Genomic DNA, 20,292 nt, shown 5'->3' on the forward strand with positions numbered 1-20,292 from the left:
AGGGCTGGTTAATTTTATATTTACTGTACCAGGTCTGGAATGTCTTTCATATTTTTTAAATTCTCGATCCTTACCGGTACCATCATTTTGTGGATACATTCATTTTTCTTTCAATTTATCGGATCTTCCCTGTGGGTGAAGTCATGTTGCAAGAGTAAGAGGGGAATAACCGAAGAATCTCTAGTTGGTGAATATTGAATTTTCACGAAATCGAAATCGACTCTCAACATATGAGATCGTGTAATACGTATAGTACGTGTTGAAGAGATGTTAAATACAGAAAAAATGGCCAACCAAACACCAGTGGAATCCGAATCCAGAACCTGCAGACTTCGCGACGGTCGCTGTACTGATTGAGCTATGGTGGTGACGTTGAAAATTCAATATTCATTGACTTGGCACACAACGGGCGACTTGCACGCACTCTACGGTGTGATGGCAGTAGTGCCAGACCTGTAGCGTAGATCCTTTCCAACAGAACGAACATGACCTAGGCACAATACCTCAATTGGTAGAGCAACCGACGCGAGATAAGGAGGTTGTGGGTTCGGATCTCACTGGCGTCCGGTTGGCCACTTTTCTTCTGTACTTAACATCTCTTCAACACATACTATGTACGTATAACACAACCTAATATGTTGAAAGTCGTAGTCGCTCTCTCGTTTTCTGCGCCAAAAAAACATGAAAAAAAGAAGCATGATCCTGTGCTTTTCCTGCAGCGGGGAAAACGTTCGAGTGCGAAGATTTCTAATGTCCCAGAATACGAATATTCTCTGTGCCCACTTTTCCTTCACGTACTATCGAATTGCTATTTGCTTTAACAAATTTTCCGAAATATTATTTTTGGATCTGGGTAGACTGGCGTCAATGCTGTGCATCCTAAAATACCACGTGATGTCAATCTATAACTAATATACAGTAAGCTAAATATCTGACTGTTGAAATGAAATGTCGTATGGCTTTTAGTGCCGGGATATCCCAGAACGGGTTCGGCTCGCCAGGTGCAGGTCTTTCTATGTGACACCCGTAGGCGACCTGCGCGTCGTGATGAGGATGAAATGATGATGAAGACAATACATACACCCAGCCCCCGTGCCGTAGGAATTAACCAATTAAGGTTAAAATCCCCGACCCGGCCGGGAATCGAACCCGGGACCCTCTGAAAAACCGAAGGCCAGTACTCTGACCGTTCAGCCAACGACTGTTGAATGGATTCTTACCATTATTATTATGACATAGTGTAAGTTTCTTCGCATTATTTAACATACTAATCAATACTGTCTTACCTTACAACAGTATATCAATCATTCAGAAGTATTTTTGTCAATTCTATGGAGTTTTTTCACCAGTTGTTTGTTTTGAAGGAACATTCCCAGGCAGGAATAATTCACTGGCAACTTGTTACTCAATGTGCATACATGTTAAAATATAATTAGACCTTGGTAATGAAAATAAGCATCCTCTTCATATGCAGACGACACACTACACTACCAACCACCACAGAAACACGCAATAGTGACTACATCCCTCCATATAGGGTAGGCGTCAGGAAGGGCATCCGGCCGTAAAACAGGGCAAACCCACTTGTGCAACACAGTTCACACCCGCGACCCCACAGTTGTGGGAAAAGCCGTAAGAAAAGAAGAAGAATGGAAATGAAGTGAAATTAAATTAAATGGCGTATGGCTTTTAGTGCCGGGAGTGTCCGAGGACATGCTTGGCTCACCAGATGCAGATCTTTTGAACTGACACCCATAGGTAACCTGCGCGTTATGATGAGGGTGAAATGATGATGAAGACGACACATCACCCAGTTCCGTGCCAGCGGAATTAACCAATGATGGTTAAAATTCCGGACCCTGCCGGGAATCGAACCCGGAACTCCTGTGGCCAACGGCCAGCACGCTAACCATTTAGCCATGGAGCCGGACAGAATGGAAACAAACACTGAACAAGGAAAGTTAACACTTTCTAGTTACCTACAAACAAAGCATCACATAGTGTTGAAAATTACAGGAAAAATGATAACTTAAATAACATTTTGGGACATATATATAATGCAGTCGGTTTATGTTAACACTAGCTGTTACCCACGGCTTCGCTCGCGAGGATTTGGTAAGTTGATAAAAAATAATTGACCGAGCTCGATAGCTGCAGTCGCTTAAGTGCGGCCAGTATCCAGTAATTGGGAGATAGTGGGTTCGAACCCCACTGTCGGCAGCCCTGAAGATGGTTTTCCGTGGTTTCCCATTTTCACACCAGGCAAATGCCGGGGCTGTACCTTAATTAAGTCCACGGCCGCTTCCTTCTCACTCCTAGCCCTTTCATGTCCCATTGTCGCCATAAGACATATCTGTGTCGGTGCGACGTAAAGCAAACAGCAAAATAATAATAATAATAATTGTTCCTCGGTACTGCACTAAGACATTATCTGAAATTGCCTAAAGTATAAAAACTCCCCGAAAAATTGCATTTCATTTACCCCAGAATCTTTTGGTAAACCACGTTTGTGGCATTGCGTTTTGGGGCTAGGATGACCAGGCTACTGGCAGACCTAAATCTGGAACATGCGACATGCAACTCTACATGTACGAAACAGTCCTCTTTTAAGTCGAAAAAAAAAAGGGTTTCTTTTTTCTAAAGGAGATTCCAAATACCGATTTTCACGTCTGTAAAATCTTAGTTTTTGAGGTATAATTACCCTCATAAAGAGAATTCAACTCCTTCTTCACTTATTTTCGATCTCCAACTTAAGTTGATTTTCCGAAAAAAAAGTATGTGTTTCTTTGTTTTTAAAGGGGATTAAAAGTACGAATTTTTACGTCTGTAACTGTTAAGTTATGAGATACACTGCAGATATACTCATTACAAAAACTGCCCCACTCTTTGGCTGAGTGGTCAGCGTTGGGGCCTTCGGTTCATAGGGTTCTGGGTTCGATTCCGGATTGGGTCGGGGATTTTAATCGCGTGTGATTAATTCTCCTGGCTCGGGGATAGGTTGTTTGTGTTTGTCCCAACACTCTCCTCTTCATATTCACTCAACACTACATTACCAACCACACCAGGAATACGCAATAGTAATTACTTCCCTACACACGGGGTTGGCGTCAGGAAGGGCATCCAGCCGCAAAACAGGGTCAATCCAGATGTGCGCCACAGTTTGCACCCGCAACCGCACAGGTGTGGGAAAAGCGGCAGAAGAAGAAGAAGATAATCATTTTAAAAATTCACCCGTCTTTTTTAATTATTTCACCCCCTTAAGTGGATGTTCCAAAACAATTGTGTTCATTTATTTTTAAAAGAGATTCCAAGTACCACTTGTAACGTCTGTAATATCAGTTTCTGAAATATATGTATCTATATAAATAAAGTTGTAGGGGGTCCGCTGTCTGTAATTTCGTTCGTTTTGCCAATTTTTCAGATATTTATCCGTTTTAGGTCAACTAAAGACCGAATCGGTGGTTTGTATTCTTCGTGTCTGTCTGTTTGTCCGTTTGTCTGTTTGTCTGTCTGTTCCATAACTTACCAAGGCAGATGTTCAATAAATTTCCAATTTCTTTGAAATCATTTAGGAAAAGGCTAGGAAAGCAACTGATAGGGAATCTGCCTCCTGGGCGACTGCCCTAAATGCAGATCAGTATTGATTGATTGATTGATTGATTGATTGATTGATTGATTGATTGATTGATTGATTGATTGATTGATTGATTGATTGATTGATTGATTGATTGATTGATTGATTGATTGATTGATTGATTGATTGATTGATTGATTGATTGATTGATTGATCACGGCGAAACGGCTGGATAGATCTCGACCAAACGTCATATTTAGTGTATACTCATCCCGGGGAAGGTTTTGATATGCATATAATTTCAAAATCTTTGAACAGATGGGGGTTTATAGGAAAACCAGGACGGTTTTCCTCCATTATCTCTTATACTATTGATTTTCTGTAAACTCCGTGGACTGTATGTGAAACGTCTCTTCATTATAAACAACTTTTGTTATGTTCATAATTTACCTTACTCTTCAAATGACGGAGAAAATTACTATTTTCTGCGAGTATCATGATCTGCATTGAGTGACCGACAGACCGACAACGAACCTACAGGTTACCATGGCAACGTCTCTGCTTGCCAGCAGGGAAGTAACGTATTGCCATTTTCCTCATCCTGTATCCAGCCGTTTCGTCGTGATGGTGGGAACAGACAAACAGACACGAAAAATAAAAACCACCGATTCGGCCTTTAGTTGACCTAAAACGGGTAAATATCTGAAAAATTGGCAAAACGAACGAAATTACAGACAGCGGACCCCCTACAACTTTATTTATACTGATTACAGAAACTAGGGTTTCAACTGTTGGGTATAATTACATGGTAACAATCAAAACCTTCAATATGTATTGATGATTCGTCATCGCACTCGGTAGGACCGGCTTTCTTTTCATATGCCCCTCCCAAGGAAAGGTCGTATCCGCGCAACCGGCCTGGGCTAATACGCCACCCACTGAAAATATTCTCTGGATATGTCACTGCATCCACTCACCATTTAACAAAGTAATACCGAAGAATGGTTGGATACTCAAAAAACGCCACCATAGATGATGCGGTTACGGTTGAAAAGTTATACAGAAAAGTAAGCAAGCTTAGGGTTCGTGGATTTTCAATCAATTTTCAATCTTATAATCATTAGCGCGGGATCTACGGTTTTAAGTAGAATCCGAATCAATAGAACGTGACTTCCTATTTCAAAAATGTTGCATGTATCGACTGCAATTCAAGCCTCGGCCGTCTTGATGAGAAGATAGAACTGAGCTATCACGCCCGCCAGTTACAAAATAATTACCCACACTTTTTTGTCCTATTTGAGGTTCAAATAATTCCCCGGGCATGTGACAAAACGGACAGGCCTACCTAAAGAACTTACACGCACATCCGCCATCATGTCTTGCTACTACATGCTAGTGCAGTTGTTAGATTTTTTTTTTTTTTCATAACTTACCAAGGATGTACATAGTTTTCGTTTCTTAATGACAAAACAGCACATCTCTCAACCGCAGTACAACCCGACAATCGCGACCTCACTGTGCCAGAGTCCCTGAGATATTGATGTTTCCAGGAACCGAGGTACAAAAGCTGACACGATGATATAAACTTGCATTTGTTTTTGACCGCGGCTGCCGTGATCTGGGTGGTCACATTCCGCCCCCTACAGAGTAATCCCTTGCTAATTGCCTTTCTCCTCATCTCTTGATATTTGTCAACACGCTGTTATATTCCCTATATTATAAGGGAATAACCCCGCGCATCACAATCCTAAGTTCTTTCCTTTCATTCAAGTTCCTTCAAGCAGTATCGACATGGAGAACTATATACGGCTCTACTGAGCCTTGCTAGTCGCTACGTTATTTTAACATTTCGGCGTTAAGTTCTTAATTTGTCCGTACCGTACGTAGAACAACGGATGATCCTCACTCTATTTTTAGGAAATCTTTTTTGTTGGGTGGCCCCACTGCCCCATCCCTCACCCCCTGGCTACGCCAGTGTAACAATGGGCTGTGAGGATGAAAGGAGACACGAGCTATTCTGCTCAATATAGCTCTGTACACTATGTGAGCGGCCTAGTATCAAACATGGACGAAAGCCATTTTCTTAATTTTTCAGTAGAGCCAAATTTTCGTTTCTCTATGTTAAACCCCCGTTATATGTGTGAAATTTTTTGTGTCATATTTCCAACCCTACGAACAAGAAAATCATGGTTGACACTTAGGAATTTCAATCTAAGTCAATGTAAAACACGTTCAAATATGACGATGTCCATTTCTGAAACCGAGATTGGCTTTTGTCCATTTTTTATACAAACATCCACGTAATTGTCCACTTTTGAAACGACTATCGCAATATTTGGAAAAAAGTTGCAGGATGACACGGAAGTAAACTTCCATTTTAAAAGAAATATAATTAAACTATGAAAGAAATAAGCCTATTCTTATAATTTGTTAACATTTTTAACATTCATTTCAGTTCTTGCTTCACTGTATTTCTGGGCAAATAACCTCTGGTTCATCACAGGGGTCTTCAAAACAATCACATTCATAAATAATCATTAACTGTTTGTTCATTTTCACTACAAATGTTCTTATTGATGACTTCGATATACCACTTAAAAGAGGCATTAATTTCCTATCTTTTCCAAAGTGCTTTCCTAGTAATATGTAAACATCTTTTTCTGTGGGTTTACATTCATGCCAATATCAGATGTAAAGGATTCATTAACATTAGACTTACCTGTCATGCTTTCGTGATCTTACGCTCAATACCTGTTTCCAAATAGTAGCCTACCTCACCTTTAACTACAACATTACCTCTTTTCGTGCTCCTGAGTACAATTCTTTTATACTGTGAAATTTTGAAATAAAGTTGACTAGCGGATTTCAGATAAATCTGTGCTTGTTCTTTCCAATTCAGTGGTTCCAAGGTTTGTGCAATCACTTTCATTGTGCCGTACATTTTGAACACCTCAAGATATTCATCAGGACTTACTATGGTCGTCATCTTATTAAGGTCTTTCTCAATGAGTCCAAAAATCCTATCTGGAGGCAAATATGAGTGTCCAGTAACTGGAAATACCAGTTTTAATTTGTCAACAGAGGATGGTGCATACGTTGTAAGCCACTTTGCACACATCTCAAAAATATTACTGTTTTTATTTTGGCCAGCGCAGCCATCAGCAATCAACTTGACTGAAGTGAAGCCTTGTAAATCATTAGATCGTAACTCATTGACAACGGCTGATGCTATTTCGTTTGATGATTTCTTTCCCTCATTCTCCAGCCACGTATAAACAGACACATTATCAGGGCGCAGTTTGCTTTGAGATGTGCCTATTACAACAGACAGATTGTAACAGTAGAGTTGTCTGGAATAATACACCAACTGATCACTTAATTTTGGCAAAACGAGGTTCTTTTGGTAATCATAGGACATTAAAAAACAGTCCTCCTCTTTTTTCCTTAAGATGTCGATATAAATTCTCTGGTCGCCATGACAGTTTGATGTCACTTGTAGCAATATGATTGGCTGAAACGTTCATGTCCGTTTTTGATACAAACTACATCTGGAGGTGTCCGATTATGAAAGAAACTGCATATTTCTATGTTAAAAATTACGTACAAATATTCGTTTATGAAAGACACGGACCACTAATTCAGGAAGAGCATTAAAAATGCTATAAGGATCAATCCTTAACTCAATTTTGATATAGGTGGCGCATGTCCATGTTTGATATTAGGCACCTCATGTATGTGCTAGCAGCCAAGTAAACCGATCAAGCGCAAAGCGCCAAAACCAAGGCTCTATGCTACAACCACGCCAAGCCAAGTCCCAGTAGCATGGAGACACAACCAGTCCAGGCACGAAGGGTACACAGCTGGCATACTCCCAGCCCAGGTAACTTCAGCTACAAGTACGCTGAAAAGTCCATTTGCTCCGGTGGCCAGATGCCCTGTGTTCGTGGCTTGTCTGTGGCGTTACCCACTTTAAAAAAAACTAGCTATGACACGATTCACGCAACGGGTTGCCACTTAGGTCTGTCCGCCAAGTGAGCTTGATCCTTGTGGTGTTCCAAACGCACCCCCCCCCCCACTCCTTAAACCCTCCCAGGTCCCCATGGCGAAACCTGAGTTCCATGGAACCTCCCTCCCTAGGTCATCAAGGAGAACGCCAGAGTACCCATGACCTCCACCCTCCCATGGCATCCGTAGGCTTGCCTACTCGAACCGTGAAATTCATGGTCACCCTGTGGATGTGGACGGAGTGGTTCACTGTCTGGCTCTCGGTACCCCGTCCGGTCGATGCGTCGGGATTGGATCACGGGCGCGATCAGCGCAGTTGGTTGGGGGCGCTTCCTCCCAGGGTACCATGACCTCCCCACTCTCGCCCCCTAATACCCTCCCCTTCAAAACTCGACTTTGCCCATAACCAGACAAAACCTACACCTCCCCTACCCACTCAGGGCCACCTTGTTGGATCGAGTAACCGAGGCCCTGTAGCCAAGAATATTTATTCCCGCCAAGTATACCAAGTCTATTAAACTTAAATCCCTAATACCAAGCCATGAATTCCACTCAGTCGTGCGGCAAACTACCAAATGCTGCCTTCTTCCCTTTAGCAAATAAGCTGCCTACAAAGATTACAAAACCCACCAACTACCTTGAAGCACCAGAACGTTAGGTGGTTGCCGTAGCGGGTGCACTGCCAATATGCCGATAATTAATGGTGTTATTCAAAATTCTAGCACCTGCAAACTAGTATTTTACATATAAATACATTAATTTATATAATACCAACGACTGCATATAGCAATCTGTACAGTGCCGCTGCAATCCCAAAAGGAACTTTGGCTGTGGTCAGTGCCTGGATGAGTGAACATTCAGGCCTGCCATATACCGAATCATGTTGGTTGCCTTACTACTTGGTGAGCGGGCAAAACGAGTTGAGCGCACTATCATCTAATCTCAAACAAAAACACATCCTAACACTATTAAAACTTCGCAAAGTAGACTATTAAAAATGTCTATAAAACATTTAAAAACTATTTAAACACACACACTCACAAGTAAGCCGACAGAGGAGCTCAAAGGAACACCGGTATCGTTACACAACAGAGATAAGTGGTACATACGGATGATAAGATGCACACTCTGTACACATTGTGAAGATAAAGTGCAAAAATATTAGTCTGAAATAAATATGAGTCGGATGTTGAGCCGATGTGTACTGCTACTGAACCCAGTGAAGAATCTCATTACGTTGCTCTCATCAAACTTATTTTACAGAAAAACTATTTCTAGCCAAAACTCCAGTGAACTCTCAGTACGTTTGGTGCAAATGACGAACACTACACTTTTTTTTTTTTTTTTTTTGCTATTTGCTTTACGTCGCACCGACACAGATAGGTCTTATGGCGACGATGGGATAGAAAAGGGCTAGGACTAGGAAGGAAGTGGCCGTGGCCTTAATTAGGGTACAGCCCCAGCATTTGCCTGGTGTGAAAATGGGAAACTACGGAAAACCATCTTCAGGGCTGCCGACAGTGGGGCCCGGTTGCAAGCTCACAGCTGCGGGCCCCTAACCGCACGGCAAACTCGCCCGCTACTAGACATGTCATAACTCTCTGTTTCTTGCTAAATACCATTTTCTTTCTTCTCTATCATCCTGCTGTAATATTGTGTTTCCAATCTGGTTTCCCTTTCGGTATTTGCTATTAGACACTTCAGTTTTCATCAAGGGCGGCTCCTGACTAACGTTTTAGTGGGGGCGTATGATGCTATAGTCATTTCATATTAACATTCTTTTATATTTGACATTTATTGTTGCCAAGAGTGTCACTATCATCATCCCACATAACACAATATTTTAAACAAATTTTAATAAATATTTCATGCATAAAACACTATACTCACATGGCACCTTATTTGTAAATATGTTCTCCCCACCTGTGCTTGGATGAAGCACATTTTTCTATCACCTTGATCTTAACTTCAACATGCTGTGAACAACGGCTAAGTACCTTTTCTCCATTGAGACGGTCTGACCTTTCATCAGAGAAGCAAGAGGTGAAATAGAGAACTTCTATTTCGCTCCAACGCAACGTTATGGGCCAATTCTCCACGCCCTTGAGGAGAAAGGAACACCCTTTCATAGCACAGAAAAATTCGCGTACACTGTTTTCTCATCCGGCCTCTCACTCCACTTACTTTACACGGAAGGTTCTGTAAAGCGACCCTCGCTTTTACAATACACCGTACGAGACTGTCAAAACGCCACTCTCCCTCCTGGGACGTTTGCGGGAAATAAAAATAAACTTCAGTTAGTATTACTAATGATACCGGTTCGATATGTTATTAATAATATAATATCCCGTTAGTGCAGTCTTTCGGCTGGCGGTAAAGTCTTTAATTCTCGAGAAGTGATTCTATAATGCGTATTTTCTATATTTTTCATCATTTGGATTGTTCCGTTAGCTTCAGCCAGGCAGTGATTCCGCCTGTGATATTTCATTTCGTTAACCTTGTCTCAAACATCTCACCATCGGCACCCGCTGCAAACTACACCTCCCACGACCCATGCCTCACCTAGGCTGCGCCGTGGTTTGACGCGTCTTCCCGCAGCATGTATCAAGGTCGCCTGAAGCAGACGACTGGATGTAGTTTGCTCAAGTGCCTGTAGATCGTCCCACTGCCATTGCACGCCTCGCAAGGACAACCTGTCAAAGTGGCGAGTCACGATGAGTTGAGTGTGTGCTCACTCAGCAGAAATAGGACAGACACTTGTTATCGGGAGCGCAATTACTTCAGTACCGTTAACACTACCTCCTGTTAGAGCTCGCTTAAACATGGTGAAGACAAAGAAGTTCATCCTAGCCAAGCACTTCCAAGGCGAGCCTAAAGAAAGTGATTTTCAGATGGTGGAAGAAGAACTTCCGCCCCTAAAGGATGGACAGATCTTGTGCGAAGCTCTGTGGTGCAGTGTGGACCCTTCCAATCGATCGACCGCTTACCTATTGCGAGAAGGGGACCTAATGCACGGCTTTCAAGTCGCACGAATTACTGAAAGTCGCAACGAAGATTTTCCTGCCGGAAAGATTGTTGTTGGCTACTTGGGATGGCAGACACGCACGGTGCACGATCCTAAGACGGTACCACCCCTGGGATCTGGTCCGACTTACATCCTTTCAGACTTCGGTGAACTTCCTCTGTCATTGGCGCTGGGTGTACTGGGCATGCCTGGCAACACCGCCTATTTTGGTTTCCTCGAGATCTGCCAGCCCAAGGCAGGTGACGTGGTGGTAGTGAGCGGCGCTGCGGGGGCGGTAGGTAGCCTGGTGGGTCAGATCGCCCGCATCAAGGGCTGCAAGGTCATAGGCTTCGCTGGCTCTGACGACAAGGTACGCTGGCTTAAGGACGACCTGCACTTTGACGCCGCCTACAACTACAAGAAGACGGACGTGGACACGGCGCTGAAGGAGGCGGCTCCCAACGGTGTGGACTGTTACTTCGACAACGTTGGTGGCGTCATGAGCAGCACCATCTTACGTCACATGAATTACCGGGGCCGAATCTGCGCGTGTGGCAGCATCAGCACGTACAACGCAGATTCAGGAGAAGTTACTATGGTACCGGACGAGCTATGGCCGATACTCCAAAAAAACCTGAGAGTTGAGGGGCTTCACGTGTACAACTGGTGGGATCGCTGGATGGAAGGTATTCAGCAGATGAAGGAGTGGGTCAAGAACAAAGAGCTAGTGTACCGCGAGACAGCCACAGAAGGGTTTGAGAACATGCCCAAGGCGTTCATCGGGATGTTGAGAGGTGAGAACACGGGCAAGGCAGTTGTTAAGGTCTAAGCACATACGCAGAGTTCACTAGAGTGTCTTTTGTCTTCTACCGAAGTTGTACCAAAATGATATATATTCATTATATAGGCAATGTTACACATTTGTGGGCGTAAGTGTCGATAATATGTCAGAGAGTAAATTTGAGTAACTTTATTATTTAATTTTATGTGCCGCTCAAGATTATTTACTATTATTATTATTAGACAATAAATATAATGTCGAAAAATACGTATGTTCTACGAAGTGCTGTTGGGTTTCTCTGATATGAAGAATAATTCCTGGAGACCTTTATTTTTTCAGTGCCGTATTTCATTTCCCTGACCACGTCGCCTTAATAATCCTCATGAGTGCATTAGTGAATTGGGCAGAACCCTAGTGTACTCACTCCGCTCGCTCTACACGGTCGCTCGGCGGCGGCGCGGCGGTGGGTGATGATGCTCTTTTATTTTTAGTTCACAGGATTGCCGATACGAGCGTCTTTACGATCTACGAACTGTAACCAACTGTTAAGGGAATATCCAACGAAATGTGACAATAGGTTTCAACCACTAAATTAACACTTTTCTTGCAGTGCGGGCAGTAAGCGCTGCGGCGATAGTTAAGAGCCACTCAAGGGGCCACTGTTCTCATGACAGAGCTTTGGCCTTGAGTTGCAAAGATAAGTTACAGCTACTAAATTACATTATTTTCTTGCCGAACCTTTTGCCGTGTTTTTATTTTGCACGGGTTGGTAACGGAGGAAGCGAGTTAGGAATTCTGGGTTTAACGTCATGTCGGCCAATGCCTGTGTTCATAGCTGGCCTGCTAATGGTCGATGGCGCGTGAAATATTTCATTAGGTTATAAAATTAAATGTGTCTTTTTGCGCGGGTTGGGAGAGTCCCTGGCATTGGTAGTGAGCACGTCTCTCTTCTACAAGGATTTTAAGGTATTATTCGTGTCTTTCTTCGCCGAAAAACACTAGGAGTGTACCGTGAATTGTGTATGATTTGTCCTGTGATGTGTGAAGCTAAAACCTCTCCTTTTTAACTAAATTTGTTGAGATATCCTACGTTAAATTACTTGAACGTTCGTAGTTTCTAAGAGGGTTTACGTGTTTTGATACTCCATTTTTGCGCTTTGCTACTATATTCATACTGGCCAATGAGGTGCTAGTTCAGTACAAGTAGAAGAAGATTACGGCTTTACCGCATCAATACAAGGTAAGTATTTTAATAAAATATCACTATATTATCAACATTCGGTGGGATTTGGTAACTTTTTGAAATTTATTCTCGTGATGTGGGAATCGCGCACACTACTGCATGTATCTCTTGGCTCAGTAGGTCCCTTTAGGTTGATCAAGCTTTTACTTGTAGCTTCTTCCTGCCATTGTTCTTAATTTATTGGGGTCGCTACTACTTGATGAGGATTTAACCCGGTTTTACAGCCGGATGCCCTACCTGGATGAATTTTCTGTGCTGTTGTGTTGTACACAGTCTCCAAGCCAAGTCAATTAATTATACGCAGATAAAGTCGAACCCGGGTCCGTCGAGCCGAAGGCCACTATGATAACGATTCAGCCTTCCTTTTCCGGGTGAATTGGCCGTGCGGTAAGGAGCGCGCAGCTGTGGGCTCGCATCCGGGAGATAGTGGGTTCTGTAACGGACTCTTCACCTCACCGGCAACTACTGTTATCAACCTCGCCACGCACATAACCTTTTTCTACAATTAATAGGGACTTACCTTCATCTGGATACACACCGCATTTTCTCTTCAACTGGAATTTACATACTTATGTGGATTTGCACACATCATACCTTGCACGAACTCTGCCTTATCCACCTTTCCGACCGACGATAAACTAACCTCCCTTTCGCTGCCTGACGTCATGTGACATCGTCCGCTTTGTCACGCATGCTCCACTAACTTCTGGAATATTCCAGACATATGTCTCATTATTCCACACTATAAATACCCGGCCTTCCTCTGAATGTGTTGAGATGGACTTTGGCCTGTGTGGAGGGAGGAACCTTTAACATCATCTCCGTCTTTAGCGACATGTGCCCTGGACTCTCCATTTTTGGGCAGAACTACTTGGTTCAAGATGAGGTATGACAAACTAAAAATGTCCTTATTGTAAATAATGCTGTGTTGCATTTGGAGCTATTTTATTTGCAAATTTTGACTGGGAGCAGTGCATTTCCAGGCCGAGATTTTACTTGCATTTTCAATTTCAAAGCCTCTATTGACTATCCAGTGACTGTTTGCTTTCAAAATGTGCGTGTGGTATATCCGCAACTCTGCGACTCCTATACACACTTGTGGTTAATGCTTCACCATGTATGTTTTGGTACACTTGGAGACTGTTTCATTATTGTATACAGTGACTTAAGCCACTAGGACAATCTTTATTTGTGCCTATTTCGGGTGTTAATTGAAGAGGTGGCAACTTTCACATGACATTAGACTTTGCTTAGTAGACTTCATGTTGGTATACTTCAATCTGGTAACTGCGAACATTCTTTCTTATTCTCGTTGTTCAACATTTTTCTTTAAACTGTATTCATCCCCTTTTTGTCCATCCCTTTCCTCTCCTGGCCCCTTCTTTTATTTGCTTCCATTTTCTTGAATATTTTACTCTTGATGTAACTATTTGTATTATTTCTGGTTGGGAAAATTCCGTATTTGTACTGACTTCTATTCTTCTAATATTGTAAAAGTTTGATTTGATTTTTCTAATATATATATATTTCCAAATTTTTATCTTGGTTTCTCATCTAATTTTCACCTGTCATGTCCCTTATTTCTCCTGCCGTTTTCTTTTAATATTTTTTGAAAATTATCTAGCATAGTTTCCACTGCGCTATCTGTGTTTATTCTGGAATGTTTATTTGAAGAACCCTTTTTACCACGGCCTCAATTCTCAATTTGGCATTTTTTTCATCGCGTAAATTTATTCCCTACTGTTTGTAAGCACTCGGTGTCACCGATACTTTGGATTTCCCTTGGCTGGATTTATGAATAAATATATTCATATATGCATATACCCCCATTGAGGGGTTACTACACATGGTAGCAGAGTATAAAGTCGCAGTTTACTACCACTCTAAATCTTCCCCCTGTTACTGCCTTAGTTCTTTTGTTTCTTTCTTCTGAGGTTTAGTGGTTTTCCTCGCTAGACTTTGCTTTTCTTTTTGTCATCTCTTTCAACATGGCTTATTTTTCAGATAATTTTTCTCCTTATACTTCAGACACTTCAGACATTTCGTTTGATCCCCATTTCAATTTTTCGGATCCAAATCCTTTTACTAATATGTCTTATAATCCTTTTCTCCCTTGTAATTCTGATCTTACTTCCACGTCTAGTACTCTTACTACTACTGTTTCTTCTAGTTCATCCTCTGAACCTTTACCAACCCCACCTCAACCTAACACCCCTCTCTATCCTGATCTTTCTCTTTTTACTGCCGAATCCAAACTTCCACTTAATCAAGCACCTCCGCCTTCTCCCCATAAAACTCAACCAGCACAGCATTATTCTCCCGATTTGCGCACTCCACCACCATCCCCTTCTCAGCAATATTTTTATGAATCTCCATATCATCACACCCCTTCTTCACATCAACCACTTAATTTCCATATTTTGACTAAATGTCTCGATCAGGTACCCCTCATTCAGTCTACTGATCCTGATACTTTGACACAGTGGCTTTTTTTAGTTCGCAAATTTCTACAGACGGACTTGGCTCCATTTTCCCAATTGCTTTCGTTGCTTTATCCAAAAACCTCTGGTCATCTTAGTAACTTTTGGCTCCAGTATATGAAGTCTTCTCATGATTGGGCTCATTTTCGCTCGGTTTTACATACTTATTTTCTGCCTTATGAAACAGCTGAGTAACAAATATATCAGACGTCATCAACGTCCAGAGGAATCAGTTTACGATTATCTTGACTCCATTATCGGCTATTCTGATGTGTTAGCTATTGCTCAACATCCCCAGGAAATTATTTCTCTTATTCGATTTTATGCCTCTCCAGCTTTCCGCCAAATCATCAATCCCTTTACGCCACCCACTACTATTCCTCAGCTTTACCACATTGCTCAACTAGATATTCTAAATACCCGTAGCAATTTTTCTTATTATTCGTCTACCCCACCTCCCCAGTTTAACACATCAACAACTCGCATGCCTTCTACCACTCGTTCACCTTCTCAGAGTGATATTTCTCGCCTTCGCTGTTATCGGTGTCAGGCTATGGGGCACCTTGCACGAAATTGTACCAATTCTACCTTGGGAAACTTCAATTCCCGTCGTCAGTAGGCAGCTCACGACCTCTTGGGCAAAATCTGCCTTATGTTTCCTCAACTTTCTCGCCTGCTACTAAATCACAGTCGTATACTCTTGTACAGTTACATAACATTCCCTCCTTAGCCTTCTTAGACTCAGGTTCTGCAATTTCCCTTATCAGTTTCTCCTTTTTTCAGCAACTTTTACAAACGCATCCGCATCTTCAATTGCGCCCTTCTACCATCAGATGTCTTTCCATATCTCAGCACACTCTTGAAATCATGGGTCACCTAAAACTTAATGTTAAAATTTCCCAATTTTCTTGGCCGTTTGAATTTCAAGTGGTTAATAATTGTTCACTTCCTGTTATTCTGGGATATGATTTTTTTGCTCATACTGGCCTTATTTATAATACTGCTATGGCCTCTATCTCTTTCTTTTTCAATCCGCATGTTCAAATCCCTTTGGTAGACCCCCTCGATTTCCCTATGAACCATGTATTCAGTCATCAGCATATTTATGCCACTGCTCCCCAACTAGATGCAATTGAGGCCTTGAAATCTGAATTTGCCGATGTTATCACAGATACTTTAGGCTCCGTTGTTAATTATCAGGCTCACATTGATTTACTTGATGAAACACCTGTTCGTTCGTCTCCTTACCATCTTAGCCCTCCTCGGATGGCCAAAATGGATGACATTATTGACAAAATGCTTCTGGATGGTACCATTGTCCCATCTTCTTCCAATTATGCCTCTCCGGCCTTTCTTGTCGACAAGCCTGATGGTTCTTCGCGCCTGGTAGTTGATTACCGTAAATTAAACTCCAAAATCCTCTATGACTCCTATCCTATTCCTAAAATGCAAAACGCTTTCCACTTTTTTTCTAAAGCTAAATATTTTTCTCTTTTAGATCTCAATTCTGCTTACTACCAAATCCCCTTGGACTCTCGGAGCAGTCGCCTTACTGCTTTCATCACCCCAAATGGCCTCTTTCAGTTCACAAAAGTTCCTTTTGGATTGAACTTGGGGTCACAAATCATGCAGAGATTAGTGGATTCCTTATTCTCAGATTTCAAGTACAAATTTCTCTATCCTTATATTGATGACCTTTTAATCTTTAGCCCAGATTTTGAGTCCCACATGTCGCATCTACACCAAGTTCTTTCCAGACTACGTTCTATTGGTCTGACAGTTAACCCCTCTAAAATTTCTCTAGCTCAAACTTCTATAAAGTTCTTAGGTCACATTGTGTCATCTCAGGGAGTAGCTGTCGATCCCGAACGTACTTCTGCTATCTCTAATATTCCACCTCCCAAAAATCTCAAACAAACACGCACCTTTTTAGGCATGGTTTCTTTCTACCACCGGTTCATTCCTAACTTTTCTCACATTGCTGAGCCTCTCAATTATCTGAAACGTAAAAACGTCCCTTTCATTTGGACTCAATCTCAACAGGACGCCTTTCTTCAGCTTAAGTCTCTTTTGATGCATGCTCCCATTCTTCAATTTCCTGATTTCTCCCTACCTTTTGAAATACATACTGATGCTTCCAATCTTGCTGTGGCTGGTGTTCTAACTCAGGTCGTTAATGATGTTCCTCTACCTATCGCCTATTTCAGTCGACTTCTTTCTCCTACTGAGAGAAAATATTCTATCTTCGAGCGTGAAGCCTTGGCTTTATTAAATTCCATTGAACACTTTGCAGAGTATTTGGAACATAAAGAATTTCTTGTCAAGACAGATAATCAGGCTCTCTCATGGTTGTTACATAACGCACCTAAAATTGGTAGAACTGGCCGTTGGCTCATGCGATTGTCCAGATTTAAGTTTTCCCTTAAATTTATTTCTAGCACTGAGAATTCTGTAGCTGACGCTCTTAGTCGCTTATTTGACACTTCCACTCCTCAGTCAAGTACTACTGACGATTTACCCCCGAATCTTTCTATGATGCCTTCATCTTCCTCCATTCATGCGGTTCTTTCGTTAACAGACTTTCCTCTTTCCTTTCAATCCTGTCAGTCGCATCAGCTCACCGATCAGTTCTGCATCCAACTCAAACAATCCATCTCTGATCCCTCTTATCAGGGTCCCTTTACTATTTTTAAAGATCTCTTGGTTCACAAACCCACTAAGAAAGCTTCTCCTAAAGTGGTGCTTCCTCAGGCTCTTCAACCCATGATTTTACAATATTATCATTCCTCCCCTGTGGGCGGGCATCTAGGCATCACTAAAACGTACAACCGTATTGCCTCTCTTTTCTTTTGGCCTCAAATGCGCAAATCTATTCGCACTTTTGTTCAAACTTGTGAATTGTGTCAAACATCTAAACCTTTAAACATAAAGTCTGCTGGTCTTCATTCTGCCCTGCCACCCACTCATCCTGCCCAAACCTTTTTCATTGATCTAGTTGGACCCATAGTTCGTTCTTCTCGTGGCAACTTGTACATTTTTACCTTGTTGGATGCCTTCTCAAAATTTCTAGTCCTTCGACCCTTACGGAAATTCTCTACTAAGATCATCATTAATTTACTCACTGAACAAATCTTTCCTATTACCGGTTTGCCTGCTAATATCGTTTCTGATAATGCTTCTATTTTTACTTCAAGTGTTTTTTTTAATATGTGCTTTCAGCTGGGTATCAAGCGTATCTTGACTTCTCCCTACCACCCTCAGTCCAACACCGTGGAAAGGTATCACCGTAATCTCAAAGTTGCTTTATCTATATTTCATAGTTCTTTCCAGAAAGACTGGGATTCTCATCTTTCTTCTTTGGCGTTAGCCTTTAATTCTAATATCAATAGTTCTACTGCTCAGACTCCGGCTAAGCTTTTTCTTGGTCGTGATCTTCAAACTCCTCTTTCTCTAACCTGGGATCTGCACAACCTCCTTGAATCTTCTGATCAGCCATCCTCTTCATCACTCTGGAAAGACGCCTTTGATCAATTGTTAAAAGCTCAACAGGTCCACAAAAAAGCTTATAATGCTCGTCATAAGCCATCCACTTTTAAAATTGGTGATTTAGTCCTCGTTGCTAATCATCCACACAGCTCGGCAATTAATGCCACTTCTGCCAAACTTGCTCCTCGATGGCTTGGACCATACCGTATTTTGTCTTTCCCTACTCCTGTCACTGTATATTTGCAATCTACTACTGATTTGTTTGATACTAAAAAACTTCATCTAAATCAGCTCAAGCGCTTTCATTCTTAAAAACTTTCATATCTTGATTTTCTTTTCTTTTGCCCTGTGTTTTTCTTTTCTTGTTATTACCTCCTCTTCTTTCTGCTTTTTTTTTCTTTCTCTCTATTCTCCATCTGGTCTGGTAATGTCTATTGCTCCCAGTGTTATTTATTTTTTTTTTGTTCCTTTCTTTTTCTTTGTTTGTCTGCCTCATCCCCCCCTTCTTTTCTTTCCCTTTATGGAATTTCCTTTTTTTTCTCCCTCCACACAGGTTTCTCCAGTCTCCCTCCCAGCCAATTGGCACAGGTTGTAATGGGAGTGTACATACAACTTCCCAACCATTTTATTTTTCTCTTTTGTAATTGTTTTTAAATTCTTTAAATTTTCTTGTCATTTGTGATATTTATATTTATATTTCTATGTTAATTCATCACTACCCTTTTCTCCTTACCCTTTCCCTTTGCTAACGCGTTAGCCCTTTTCTTGTTTCCTTTCCTCCTCTACCTTTTTCTATTTTCTATTTCTCGATTTAGGCATGTTTATTGTGTTTGGACATTTTTCTGCCGCCTCTTGTTTTGTTTTGCAGTATTTTTTCTCTTTGATATACCGTTGCGGCTGCTATCGACCCCCGCTCCAGCTCATGGAAGGGCCCTCCATTGCTGTTCCTGGGGCCGCCTCGCCGTCGCCATTCAACTGTATCTTCCGCTTCTCGTCTTCCACCAGCCGTCTTCACTTATCTCCAGCTGCTTCAACAACTACAAAAAAAAAATCCTTTGGATTTTTTTCTGGTGCCCGGCGGATGATGTAACGGACTCTTCACCTCACCGGCAACTACTGTTATCAACCTCGCCACGCACATAACCTTTTTCTACAATTAATAGGGACTTACCTTCATCTGGATACACACCGCATTTTCTCTTCAACTGGAATTTACATACTTATGTGGATTTGCACACATCATACCTTGCACGAACTCTGCCTTATCCACCTTTCCGACCGACGATAAACTAACCTCCCTTTCGCTGCCTGACGTCATGTGACATCGTCCGCTTTGTCACGCATGCTCCACTAACTTCTGGAATATTCCAGACATATGTCTCATTATTCCACACTATAAATACCCGGCCTTCCTCTGAATGTGTTGAGATGGACTTTGGCCTGTGTGGAGGGAGGAACCTTTAACATCATCTCCGTCTTTAGCGACATGTGCCCTGGACTCTCCATTTTTGGGCAGAACTACTTGGTTCAAGATGAGGTATGACAAACTAAAAATGTCCTTATTGTAAATAATGCTGTGTTGCATTTGGAGCTATTTTATTTGCAAATTTTGACTGGGAGCAGTGCATTTCCAGGCCGAGATTTTACTTGCATTTTCAATTTCAAAGCCTCTATTGACTATCCAGTGACTGTTTGCTTTCAAAATGTGCGTGTGGTATA

General features: G+C 41.8%; 1 protein-coding gene and 1 pseudogene across 1 annotated transcript in view; one reads left to right on the top strand and one right to left on the bottom strand.

The window, feature by feature from the left end:
• The window catches only part of LOC136872592 (inactive dipeptidyl peptidase 10), a 782,685-nt gene that overhangs the window by 489,088 nt on the left and 273,305 nt on the right, over positions 1-20,292 (bottom strand). The window lies entirely within an intron of this gene.
• Positions 10,307-11,625, top strand: LOC136872587 (prostaglandin reductase 1 pseudogene; annotated as a pseudogene).

Source organism: Anabrus simplex, chromosome 4, assembly GCF_040414725.1.
Source record: "Anabrus simplex isolate iqAnaSimp1 chromosome 4, ASM4041472v1, whole genome shotgun sequence".
NCBI lineage: Eukaryota > Metazoa > Arthropoda > Insecta > Orthoptera > Tettigoniidae > Anabrus > Anabrus simplex.